Raw genomic sequence first — 12936 nt, 5'->3', positions numbered from 1 at the left:
TAATTCAACACAATTCAATTAAACACCACTAAATGCAATCCAACATAATTCAAGATGAACTCTTAAACCTCACCTTCAACATTTCATCACAAAATCCATATCATCCATAACATTAACAATTTCTTGCCCCAAAACTTTGTTTCATATTATCACATAATTTAAAATATCAACAATAAGGGTTCAATCGCAACTTTTACATGAATTTCCAAACACTTCCAAAATTCAATTAAACTTGCATATGTGCAATTCAATACCTCAATTTCATGATTCTACTTTCATTTTAGGCAAAACCATTAATTGTCTTCATGTGCCAAGCTAGGGTTTTAAGAGAAATTAAAGCTCTTCACCCAAACACTTTTTATTCCAATTCTTCTATTAATTTAACTCGAATTTCATAAGCCCATAATCATAACCCAAAATTTAAACCCCAACATTTCAAACCCTAAACCCCCAATCTCATGATTTATCATAATATTCTCAAAATTACAAATTTTGTATTTATATAAGAAAATACCACAAATCTATCTATAAATGGGAGTATTGAAGAAGAACTAGAACCCCTACCTCAAGGATCAAGCAAGAAAGTAAGGCTCCAAGAAGAATCCTTCGCAAATCCAAAATCCAATCAGTTGAAAATGTTGAGCTTCATGTATTCTTCACTTTTTGGTAAGAGATCTTGGCCAAATCTTTGAGAAATGGAAGCTATTTGGGTCAAGAAATCAAGGGTTTTCGGACCTAGGGTGAGAGGAAGGAAGAGGGAAAAGGAAAGTGCAAAGAATGATCTAAAAAATTACTTTTTAAGCTGCTGAATTCGCACAGTTCGCTTGAGCTCCACTTTCTGCACTCGAGCGTACTTGCTTCCAACATAGATACCAAAACTTCAAACGGCCATAACTCTCTCACCCGGACTTCGTTTTAGGTCGTTCTTGTGTCCAAATCGAAGCCCCAGAAACAAGCTTTCCAATGGTTCTAGCCTCATACCCAAATTCAAAGTGTGGAAAAACAAAAGGGAAAAAAGAGTGACAGTTGTTCGTAGGAAAATTATCTGAATTAAAGTTTTTGGTTCAATCTTACTTTACCATCATGTTACCACTTCAACCAATGTCCCAAAGTAAAACAAGGGGGCTCCAAACACAATAATAAAAATGTCAAGAGCAATCCCAGTAGTCTCAAAAATTTAGACTCAACCAGGTAGACCACTTGAGCGTCCAATTTTGCGCTCGAGCGAACAGACTAACAAAGCTGACCGCTAGAGCGACCACTCATGCGCTCTAGCGGAAATTCACAACTCTTAGAATCTCAGACAGACTGCAAAAGTACTGGAAACTTCACAGGTCTGCTCGAGCGTCAACTCTTACGCTCGAGTGGATGGAAAATTTTTGCAATGTTACACTATCTATCTAGATAGGTTTGGAATATATGTGAGGCTTTTCGATCAATCTCTTATCTTTTGACATTGGGCTAGTCAACTTCATCAACTGCTTCAATTTTTTTGATTAATAAAACAAAAGCTTTATTGATGAAAAAGCACAATACATGCAAAATTACATCAACAAAGAAGGGAAATGCAAAAAGCATCATAGCTAACCTCAACAATCTCAACTAGGTTGGAACCGCAAAGGAAGCACAATCATATGCTGGCACTTGAACCTAAATTGGTGAGAAACCAATCAAAAATACCCAAAGGAAAACATAACAGCTATAAAATCAGCAAAATAATCCTACATCGACAACAACAACAAAACATCAGCAGCAGCAGTAGCAAGAGATCTCTACAACAGCAACAAACTAGTGAGCAGTGACAAACCAGTGAGCAACTCCACCCAACAAACATTCAACCAAGTGGTGATGGCAAATGAACCAACTAAACAGAGCCTCTGTTGCAGGACACCAAACTTGATCCATAACATTCAACCTCCATTTTTGATATAATACTTCACCGGTTGCAAATTAAAGACCAAGTCATTTATAGAAAACTCCACCTGAATTGGCGATGCTTTGAGCCACATAGAAACTCTAACCTTCACTGTTTCACACAGATCTTCCAAATTTGGATGAGAATCATTAAAAACACAATCATTTCTATGCTTCCATGTAGACCAGAGAGTAGCCAAAGGTATAACCATCCAAATTTTCTTCTCTAGCTTCTTCATTCTACAACCAGACTACCATTGCAACAATCCATGCACTGAACCTGGTAACACCCTCTGCAATCCCCACCATTGTACAATGTTGGACCAAAGCAACCAAACAAAAGGACAACAAAGTAAAATATGTTCCACTGTTGCAACCCCATTATGACAGAACACACAATCAAGATTTGAACTCCCTGCTAGGATTCCAATTCTATGGAGGACACTAGAAGCTTTAACCCTACCAAGCCAAGCCAGCCACCCAAAGAATTGCACTTTGGGAGGAGCAAAGTTGTTCCAAATTAAGACAGCCACTGGTACTGCAAGTCCCAGATTGCGTCAATGGTGTTGGGTTGGCAGGTAATGCAAAAAGTAAGAGGTGGAGAGAAAAAGAGAGAAAGTTGTATTCATACTAAATTATTGAGGGTTTATAGGATTAGTCCTAATAGATGCGTTTGATGTGGGGTTAGGGTTTTTGTGGAATTATTAAGGGAAGAATCAAGTTTCTCTATTGTCCTTACTTCGACTCGATACGTCCAGTTTGTACATTGTGAGCCAATCTTGTGTCCACTTCGATAATTCAAGTTGTTTATCTTCTAAAATCTATTAAGTAAATCATTTATGTAAAAAATTAAATTGATCAGACATAGTCATATGATCGAACCATGTTGTTTTAAAAATAATGAACTATAAGTATGATTTTGATAATAGATTGTCAAATTTTAAAGAACAATGTGATTCGATCATTTGGGTATCAATGTCTTATCAATTTAATTTTTTTGTATGAAAAATCTATTCAATAAATCTTACAAGATAAATGGTTCAGATCACCGAAACAGGTTCACAATATGTCAACTGAACATCTCTGATCCAATTAAAGAGCAAAGAGAAACTCGTTCACTTAAAAAAAAGGCGTGTTATATTTTTATTAATGTGAAAGGTTGCTTCTATAAATATCTTTTGCTTCTTATGGTTTTACTTTATTTAATATTTTTATTTTATTTTATTATTTTTTCAGGTAAGTTCTTATGGGTTTTCTATATGCGGGAAACTTAAAACTAAATTAGAAATTTTCTTATCTTATGTTTTAATTTAGGTTTTTCTAGAGAAATCACAGAGGATTTACATGGTAGTACATGGAAAACAAAGTCAAATATAATGGAAGGATTGAAAATTATGAGGATGGCTAGTCTTCGATTGCCAATTTGGACTAGACCATCCAGTCTTTTTAGTGGGCCTATATTTTGGTTCTAGTTCAATGATTTAAACGTTCACATGAGTTCGTCAAGTAAATTATTTATATTTAAAAATTAAATTGATCGAATAATCATAATTACATGTTGGAATTAATTGTTTATTAAAGAAAATGAACAATTATATTTAAAATTACACTCATCGTCCATTTTTTGCATACAAAATTGATCAAAATATATAATTATTGCTTCCGATCAACTTAATTTTTTGTAAGAATAATTTACTCAACTAAATTTAAAATGTAAATGTTTCAAATCATTGAATTTAAGTCAAAAGAAATAAGCTAACTAAAAAGACTGTTCAAATTTACAAACTTAAGAGGAGCCTATCTCGAAAATTATATATCTCCTTTTTTAAAGAAAGGAAACCATAGATGGTGTTGACTCGGTAATTCCCATTCCTACCAACTTCCAAAAACAAATGGGTGATTAATTAATTATTTTGTTATTAGTTGGATCTGAACGTAATGGTCTGGTTTACAATAATTTTCATATTATAAGTGTTGCTAAACACCAAAGGCATGATTGGTTAAGCTTTTATTTTATTTGTTTATGTGTTTTTTAAAAAATTTAGCTATTAAAAAAAAGAAAAGAAAAGAATTTCTGAAATTTTTTTGTAAGCAGTTTGCCAATTTTATTTATTTATTTATTTATTTATTTTATTATTATCATTATTATTATTATTATTACTATTATTATTATTATTATTATTATTATTATTATTATTATTATTATTATTATTTGAAAAATTAAAACAAAAACACAACCATACATGAATTTGAAAAATTAAAACAAAAACACAACCATACATGACAAATTTTCTCATCTCTTCTGAGATATTGAAAATTGCAAACAGTAAGAAATTGTTAAAATCAAGAAATGTAAGAAAGTCAAGTCAATTTAAAGGTAAAAATAATTTCAGGCATATATAAATAGGGGTCTGATTTCTCTATAATTGTCACATTTTCTCTGTAATAAATGTGATTACGCATAGATTCCATCAACATTTTCTTTGCAAGTTCTAATGTGATCAATTTCTTTGTTTTAATTTAGTTATTTTTTTTTATTTTGTTTATTTGTTTGTAAAAGGTTTGAACTGTGGGCCCATAAAGGTGCTGGGCTGATTGGCATGGTGGGCATAACCAAATCGGTGGAATGTTTTCGTAATGATCTTAGTTTTTTTTTATTAATTATTTTTTAAATTTATTTTTAAACTTCTGATGTACCTAAAAAAAATTTAATGATCTTAGGTGTTGCATTCCCTTAGTATGTATATATATATATATATATATGTATATTTGATTAATATATATATAAATGAAATAAAATAAAATGACACAATACAAATATTATTTCATTTTGAAAAAGTATTAGGATTTTGTATATATTTAAGAGTAATAAAATCCATCATAACACATGAAAAATTAAATAAAAAAGGGTTAATTACACCAACACCCCTCCACTGTTAACAAATATCACTTTATCCCATTATATATAAACTCGTACATTTTGATCACCTCAACTTTAAAAATCTTAAAATTACACGATTTTTGTAACGCCCTCAAAATAATAACATTAAACCCATCAATATAAACATACATTTATATACAAACGATCCACATTCTTCGATTCATCAGAGTACTTCATTACAAAAGTATTACATGTTAACAACAAAAGCAAATGCCCTAAGGGCTTACAGCTTTCCAAGTTAACACTTGGTTACAAAAAATGAAGAGTACTAGCTCAATACATATTAAGCCCTTGGCTTGAATTTACATGTAATACATCAAAATAAATAAAAGAAGAGTCTTCAACTCTCATCATCATCCAAGCTATGTCCTTGGAGGTGGCATACTACCTGCACCTGAAAATAATGTCCCATAAAGGGTAAGCCAACGCCCAGTAGAGATATGCTAAACACAGTATGAGCAATGACTAAGACATTAGCAATTGATAAATGTTCAATTTTCATGAACCAATCCATAATCCATTTCCATTCCATGACCACTATGTTCATGTTTCATTTCAGTTTTCGTTTCTTGCCAATTCCACAATTTACATCAATGGCTCAGAACCTGGCCAACCACTTTTATAAGACAATGATTCATATTAAACATTTTCCATTTTTACAGTAGATAAACATATTAGTTGTATCAACATCTCAACAGATAAGCATACAAGCTGTATCCACATTTCAACAGATATGCATATTAGCTATATCAACACTTCCAATGACAAGCATATGAACTGTATCAACACTTCCAATGATAAGCATGTGAGCTGCATCAACACATTATCTGACAAGCATATGAGCTGTATCAGTGGAGTCCATCCCATATCTCCTCCCAAACAACATCCGGTTTAGAGGTCCATCCCCTATCTTCCCCTAAACCGTGGAGTACATCTCCTATCTCCTCCCACACACACAACATATACACACAAAGGTCATATACACAATCAATCAATACATAACGTTAATGTATTCTATCAACCGTCATACTCTATGACATATCCAATTGATTAGTTTTAGTTTGCCTAATCATCATGCATTGTCTACAACAATCAAAACTACCCTCCACCGGTAGCTCAAGCAATTATTTCTAAACAGATAATAAAAGCTCCAACAGATAAAATATCAATGTTTTCAAAAGCGAGCGATTTATAAATCCAACTCCATCATTTCACAACATAATGAACCAATTTCATTATTTCCAACTCAATTCCATAAGTTCACAATTTTCCTAAATTAATTATACCAATTAATTTTAAACAACAAATTAGGGCTTGCACCCCCAACTCTAGATATTAACCCGAAGCTTCCAATATCACCAACCAACAACTATATCATCACTTTGAAACCCAAAATACAAGTTATGAGCCCAAAATCACAAAACCCTTTTTACACATTTTGAAACCCTAAGTCCCAAAATTTCCCAAGTTCAACACTCTATCAAAACAACTAAAAATCTAGGTCAAAGACCATAAGAGTCAGTAGGAACCCCTACCTCAAAAGATGACACCCAACGAAGATGATGATGAAAATGAACTTGCTCCAAACCACGAGTTTCTCGGATCAAAAGATAGCCCTCGACGATCAACAACTCTTTTGTAAAGGCCAAAGGGGAGGAAAGCACCCTAACTAGATCAATACTTAGAGAGAAGGCAAGGTTTTAGAGAGAGAGGCTCTCAAATGGCTTTTTCGGAAAAGTAAGAGAGAGAAAGGATGAGAAAAAGTGATTTAAAACTGCCTCACAGCCAACTGATATACGGCATTCCCACTCGAGCGGAAAACACAACGCTCGAGCGTCAAGAACAAAAACTAGGTCCGCTCGAGCGCAAAAGGACCCGGTCGAGTGCCAAGACACAAGAATAAAGCACATCCGCTCGAGCGTAGATTTCCCCCTCCCATAACTTATACCCAAAAAAGTACTACCCGCTCGAGCGTCAAGGGACCCGCTCGAGCGCCACCGCTCGAGCGCCACCGCTCGAGCGTAAAGAAATCCGCTCGAGCGTAGAAATCACACCTGCAGAAGTTTTGCAGGAACACGAAATACTGGAGGTGTGCAATCCCCGCTCGAGCGCAAGAAGACCCGTTCGAGCGGATCGCCTCAAAACTAGGCAACAAGAAATTGAAACCAAGGCCTAACCAACCTGTAACAACCCTGCTCAAAACATCCTAAAACTCAATCAAGTGGAATTAAAGGACGGCAACAAGGTAGATACAACTACCAACTTCACGGAACCGAGTCCGGAATACAACAGAATAGTAAAGGGGCAACCGGGATCGCTATAATTTTTCAGAGGTGGTCTAAAAAGGATGAAAGTAATACATTTTCATAATTGAAACGGTCAAGTGATATTCATTAATAGTTAAGGGAATAGTGCTATAATTAACAACTAACATATATAATTCTTCACATCAAATTTAGAGATCATGTTTTAAAAATTTTAGGCATTTTCCTTTCTCATTATAGTTAGGTTCATTTCCTACCATATGGTCACAATATGAACACGAGCTAAACTCGAGCAATATAAAGCGTGAGAACACTAATGCCTAGTTATAAGCTTGAGATTTATTTTTGCACTAGTGAATAAGCTTAAGATTTCATGTATCATATCATGTTACTTGCATAAATATATATACAACCCAAAATCTGACAGATAACCAACATCAGTTATAGCTTTCACAACAAACTAGTGAAAGGCTTAATAAAAAAAGGATTGTAAAACTAAAGCGTGGAAAAAAGTTTGATTTTCAAAATATTTGCCAAGGCATTCGACTGTCATCCCTACTCTATATAATGTGTCTCAAAAATCTATATTTTTCACTAAGCATAAATTTTTTTATTTTATTTTATAAATCCTCATTTGGTTGCTTGTATACAATGGTGAGAAGTGCTTCCACCACTTACAAACTAAAAACCATGATTTCCATTCCTGCAAATAATTTGTTTTTCTTCTTTCTCTTGATGTATGTGTGTATGCATTAGTGCAAAACTGTGTATGTCTGAGGATACACTTTGATGTTTTTCTTGCAGGAGCTAATTGGCATTCTTATGGTATGTTGTATTGCTACATTTGGCTTAGGCATTCAAGCAGAAGATATTGGAACATTAGACACTTTAAATGTGGTTGATTATGGTGCAGTCGGAGATGATGAAACAGATGATTCACTAGTATATCTTCAAACCAATTCTGTTGAAATAAATAATGCCATTTGCTAATAGCTAAAACATTTAGAGCAAGACAACGTTAAATGTGTATATCAGAGTAAGATGGGCCTATGTCCAAATACCAAAACCTAATTAAAAATAATACAATGAGTAAGCACGCGGAGCATGCTTTTGTGGTGCACATGAACAAGAATGTTGAGGTAAGAAATAATAATATTTTTTCTTTTAGTTTTTAATGCTTAAAGACTAATCGGTTGTTAAACATACCTAGTATCATGTGTGAATGACTGGAAATTTTTATCAATTCTTGTTTTAGGAAAGAAGATCAGTGAGAAGTGAGAGAAAGAGAGGTTAAGAGTGGATTCGTATGAGAGAGATAGAGAGAGAGAGAGAGAGAGAGAGAGAGAGAGAGAGGCAAACTCAGACCAGAAGAAGTAAATGATAATGGGTAAAGGACATGGGGAAGAAAAAGGTAAGCGAATTCCTTAGTAACAGGCAGTTTAAAAAATCATCAACATCATCACCCCTCCATAAAACCTTGCCGATCGTCACTACTATAGCTAGTGTTGTCAATTATTGTCACCGCCACTAGCCTTACCGGTCATTGTCGATCGTTTCCTCTCAAATAGCTACCGCTCGCCGATTTGTTTCACTATCTCTGGTGGCGCTCCCACATAGAAAACAATCATCATCTATGAAAAGTCGATAAGAAAACAAACTATTTGGAAACAAATGGCTACCATCGTTAGCGACGACTGATTAGACTTTCAACTCTACCATCCATTAACATTCGAGTAAGGCCTTTACCATCCTCTCTGACCTTTCTGATTTCAATTGGGTTTTTTGATTTGGGGAAGGCCAAGGGTGGGAGCTAGTCCTAATTTTCCCAGTTAAAAGTTTTCGCACTCCATCTGTTTGATAAAATGCCTCAGTGAAAATGTAATGGCACAAGGAGGAAATGGAGGTTGGATTCCGGTAGTGAGGTGGCAGATAGGAGGTGGAGCTCAAGCCAAGGAAGCTAAGCATGGACAGTTCACTGTATTTGTGGATAATTTACCTATAGTTATGGATGCTAAAACTATGTTCAAACTTTTCACACAATTTGGCATAGTAAAGGATGTCTTTATACCCTTCAAAAGAAGGACAATGATGAACTCAAGATTTGGATTTGTGAGATTTGATTGCCCTGTAGCAGCAAACATTGCCATTCAAAAAGTGAATGGTCTGTTAGTAGATGAAAGAGTGCTAAAAGTTAAAAAAAGCTACCAATGACAGAAGCAACAGAGATGAACAGAGCGTGAGAGAACCCCATACCATCAGAAGACCTCCTGAAACTAATAGAAATAGGGGTGAAGTTCCTTATACAGGCCTAAGATCGTTTGTTGAAGTATTAGAAGAGGACACACCCACTGTTGCTAGGAAAGCAAGTTTGACCATAAAAGCCAATGAAGTTGGTCATGGATGGCTCTGTGATAGTGTAATAGTCAGGCTTAATACTGAATACTCTACTATTAACATTGAAAATGTCTTGAAGGAGAAGGTTTGGATCAGGTAATGGTCGAAAAAGGGGGAGGACGAGATATTGTATTAACCTTCAAATCTCTAGAGGAGCTGAAATCAAATATTTGCAATATCAAAGAATGGTTTAAGGAATGGAGTCAGTTTGTGGTGAAATGGAAACTAGGATTTTATCTTGACCAAGAGAGATGTGTGTGGTTGAGGTGTTTTGGCATACCCTTAAATCTTTGAAATAGGGGCACACTCAACAACATTAGAAGTGTGTGGGGTACTGTTCTTAGCTTGGATTGAGATATTTGTCAACTAAAGTCCTTCTCCCATACCAGAATCAAAGTGGCTACATCTTGTATGGAGATTATTAACAAAACTTTATTTTTGGAGTGCAAGGGTAAACTACATCCCATTCTTGTGTGTGAAGAACATTCAGCAGAGTTTTATAGCAAGAAGCACCATTGCTTGGAAGAGTACAGCTCCAACAAGATCTGCGGTAGTGTTGTGAAAGGATCAATTCCAGAGGAGTGTTACAAGGAGAAGGAGGTAAAAAGTGTGATGGAGGTAAGCACAGTTGTTGAGGAGTCAAAGTGGGATAGAGGTTTGAGTATAGAAGAGGAAGTATGTACCAAGGAGGTAGAACAGAGGACAGGGCCTAGTGATTGCCATTTGGAAGATGAGGTATACACAGTCGTAGAAGAGACCATGTTCGAGGAGCCAGTGCCCAGACCAAAATTTAATGTTGAGTAAGTCTTTACACCTGGTTTTCTCAGAAGCTTCAGTGGATCTAGAGATGGAATTGGGCTTGATATCAATATTGAAATGGATTTGGCCCAAGCACTTAGTAAGAATTTAAATGGGAAGGGATTTCTGAGCCTAAATCATTTAGGCCTAGGTAGGCAACCTGCTTCTGTCCTAAAACTCCTGCGGAATGCGAAGAAAAAAAAGAAATAAGAAGGTTCAGCTAGAGGGGTTCACCATCTTCGCTAGACTTCATGGGCATAAAGTTGCAGCAGTCAGCAAGCACACTTCTAACTCTGTCATGTTCAGACCAGCAACAGCTACGAAGCATGTTCAGATCTGTCTGAGGGTGTTACTAGTCCGAACAATATTCTCCTCAATGAAGCTAAAGCCACTATACAACTGGAAAAATCTCTTGGCATCAATTTCAATGGGACAGAAGATGATGTTCTGAACAAGATTATTGAGCCAAAGCTAAAAGACAAAAAGAGATCCAAATAGGAGGGTTAGGTCTAAGACGATATAGGATGGCAAAGCATAGCTGGAGCATTCAGTGGGTTCTAAACAACTGTTAAGCTTGTTTTTAGGTGGTAGCAACAAGTGTTTTTGGTCTTGTGAGCTAGTGTTGGTTTTTCACCAACACTTTGCTTGGTTTCCCTTTTTTCCTTTTTTCTTTCTCATCCTTATTGATGTATTCTCATATGTAATGTATGGTTTCTCCATCAATAAAGATGTTCTTTGCTAATCAAAATTCTTGTTTTAGGATCCTCACAAGATCATGGCATGTTAGTGAAAGAAAGGGAGTGGTTATAGCGTTTCTGGTTTAGAATCGACCCATTTTGGATTTTGGAATCGGGTTTCATACCCTCATATGGTTGGTCATGTCTTTTCCCTCTTATTCTTCCTTAAATTTTGTTATGGAATTATGTTGGTCTTGTTTGGAACAGGTTGGTTGCTTGATTTTCGAATCTTTGTTGCTTAGATTTTTGTTCCTCCGCTCGAGCGGCACTTCTTGTGCTCGAGCGAGCTTTGCAAATTCTGAATATTTTTACAAACCTGCAAAATACTGGAAGAATGTATTCTATGCTCGAGCGGCCAATCTTGAGCTCGAGCGATGTCCTTCGTCTACAAAACTTCTGAAAGTTTGTATTTTGTGCACGAGCGTCACTTCTTGAGCTCGAGCAGAACAATGTGTCTAGCGCTCGAGCGTCACTTTTTGCGCTCAAGCGGACTACGTGTATATCAATTCATGAAGATGATTATTTACTTCACTTTTTCATTTCGCCTTCTCTCTAAAACTTTCCAAAAACCTAGATCTTGAGTCTCTCTCTCTAAAACACACCTTCTCTCTATATTTTTACCTAGATCCATTGGGTTCTTCACCCTAGTGCCTTTGAGAAAAAGTTAGAGCATTCCTAGAGCTCTGTTTTGATCCGATTGGAACTTGGTTTCGGCATCATTGAAGTTTCCACCTTGCTTTACTTGTCTTCTAAGCTTGAGGTAGGAATTTTCTATACCTTCTTATGGGTTTTAACTTGGTTATTTGTTGTTGTGTAACAATGCTAAGTTTTCGGAGTATTTTGGACAAACCTAGGGTTTGGGATGTAAAACTCAAAAGAGAGGTTTCTAGTGAATGTGCTATAAATAGTCATGGGGCTTGAAAATGAGGTTATATTGTGTCATAATAGTTGATTTTGGCATTTGCGTTGGTATGTGGGAAAGAGGGAAGTTAACCTAAAATAGTTCAAGTATTTATTTTGTATAAATAAATGAAATTGGTATCATAAATATGAAATTGGATGAATGTTGATGTAAACGATGGAATTGGATATGCATTATCCCATACTTTTGGAAATTTGAATACACTATCTGTCTTGGGATTTAATATCTGTTAGAAATATCTGCATTGGGCTATCAGTGGAGGATAGCTATGATTGTTGTAGAAATTGCATGAGGATTAGATAAATTGAAACTAATCTCTTGGTGGTCGTCATTGAATATGACTAAGTTTTGAATACATTGTATATGTATGATTGTTTGGGAGGAGAAAGAGGATGTACTCCATTGTTTGGGAGCAGATAGGGGATGGACTCCATTGAACTAAGTTGGCCTGTGTGTCCTGGGTGAAAGTCTCGAAATCGCGGGTATATATAGACGCCGATCCCGTGGACAAATTTTTCGTAAAATGGCAATTCAAAGTGTTTGTGTGATAATTGTGTTAATTTGGGAACCACTAAGTTGTAGTCTCAGATGGGTTGTTTGAAAGATAATGAAATTGGCTCACGAATTGAGATGAAATGATCTAACCTAAATTTATGAGAAAGAAAAAGGATTGAGTTATAAATTTTGGTACTTTATGATGATATAGAATGTAAATGTTTTCTCACTAACATTGCAAATGCACATTTTACTTATATCTTTGTTAAGATCTATATATTGTGTTAGATTATTCTTACTGGGTTTCGGCTCACCCTATTTGGGAAAACCATTTTCAAGTGTTGATGATAAGCCTCCACCAAGGCAGAAGCTCGGAAGGAGTTTGGAGCACGGGCTTCACTTTTGTGCATATTTGTATAGCCAAGGGCTTGAATTGTATAGAGTTAGACTCTCTTTTGTTGTAACCAAGCA

The sequence above is a fragment of the Camellia sinensis genome, chromosome 7 (assembly GCF_055761805.1).
Source record: "Camellia sinensis isolate YWXY chromosome 7, ASM5576180v1, whole genome shotgun sequence".
Taxonomy (NCBI): domain Eukaryota; kingdom Viridiplantae; phylum Streptophyta; class Magnoliopsida; order Ericales; family Theaceae; genus Camellia; species Camellia sinensis.
This window is presented reverse-complemented; position numbering follows the sequence as displayed.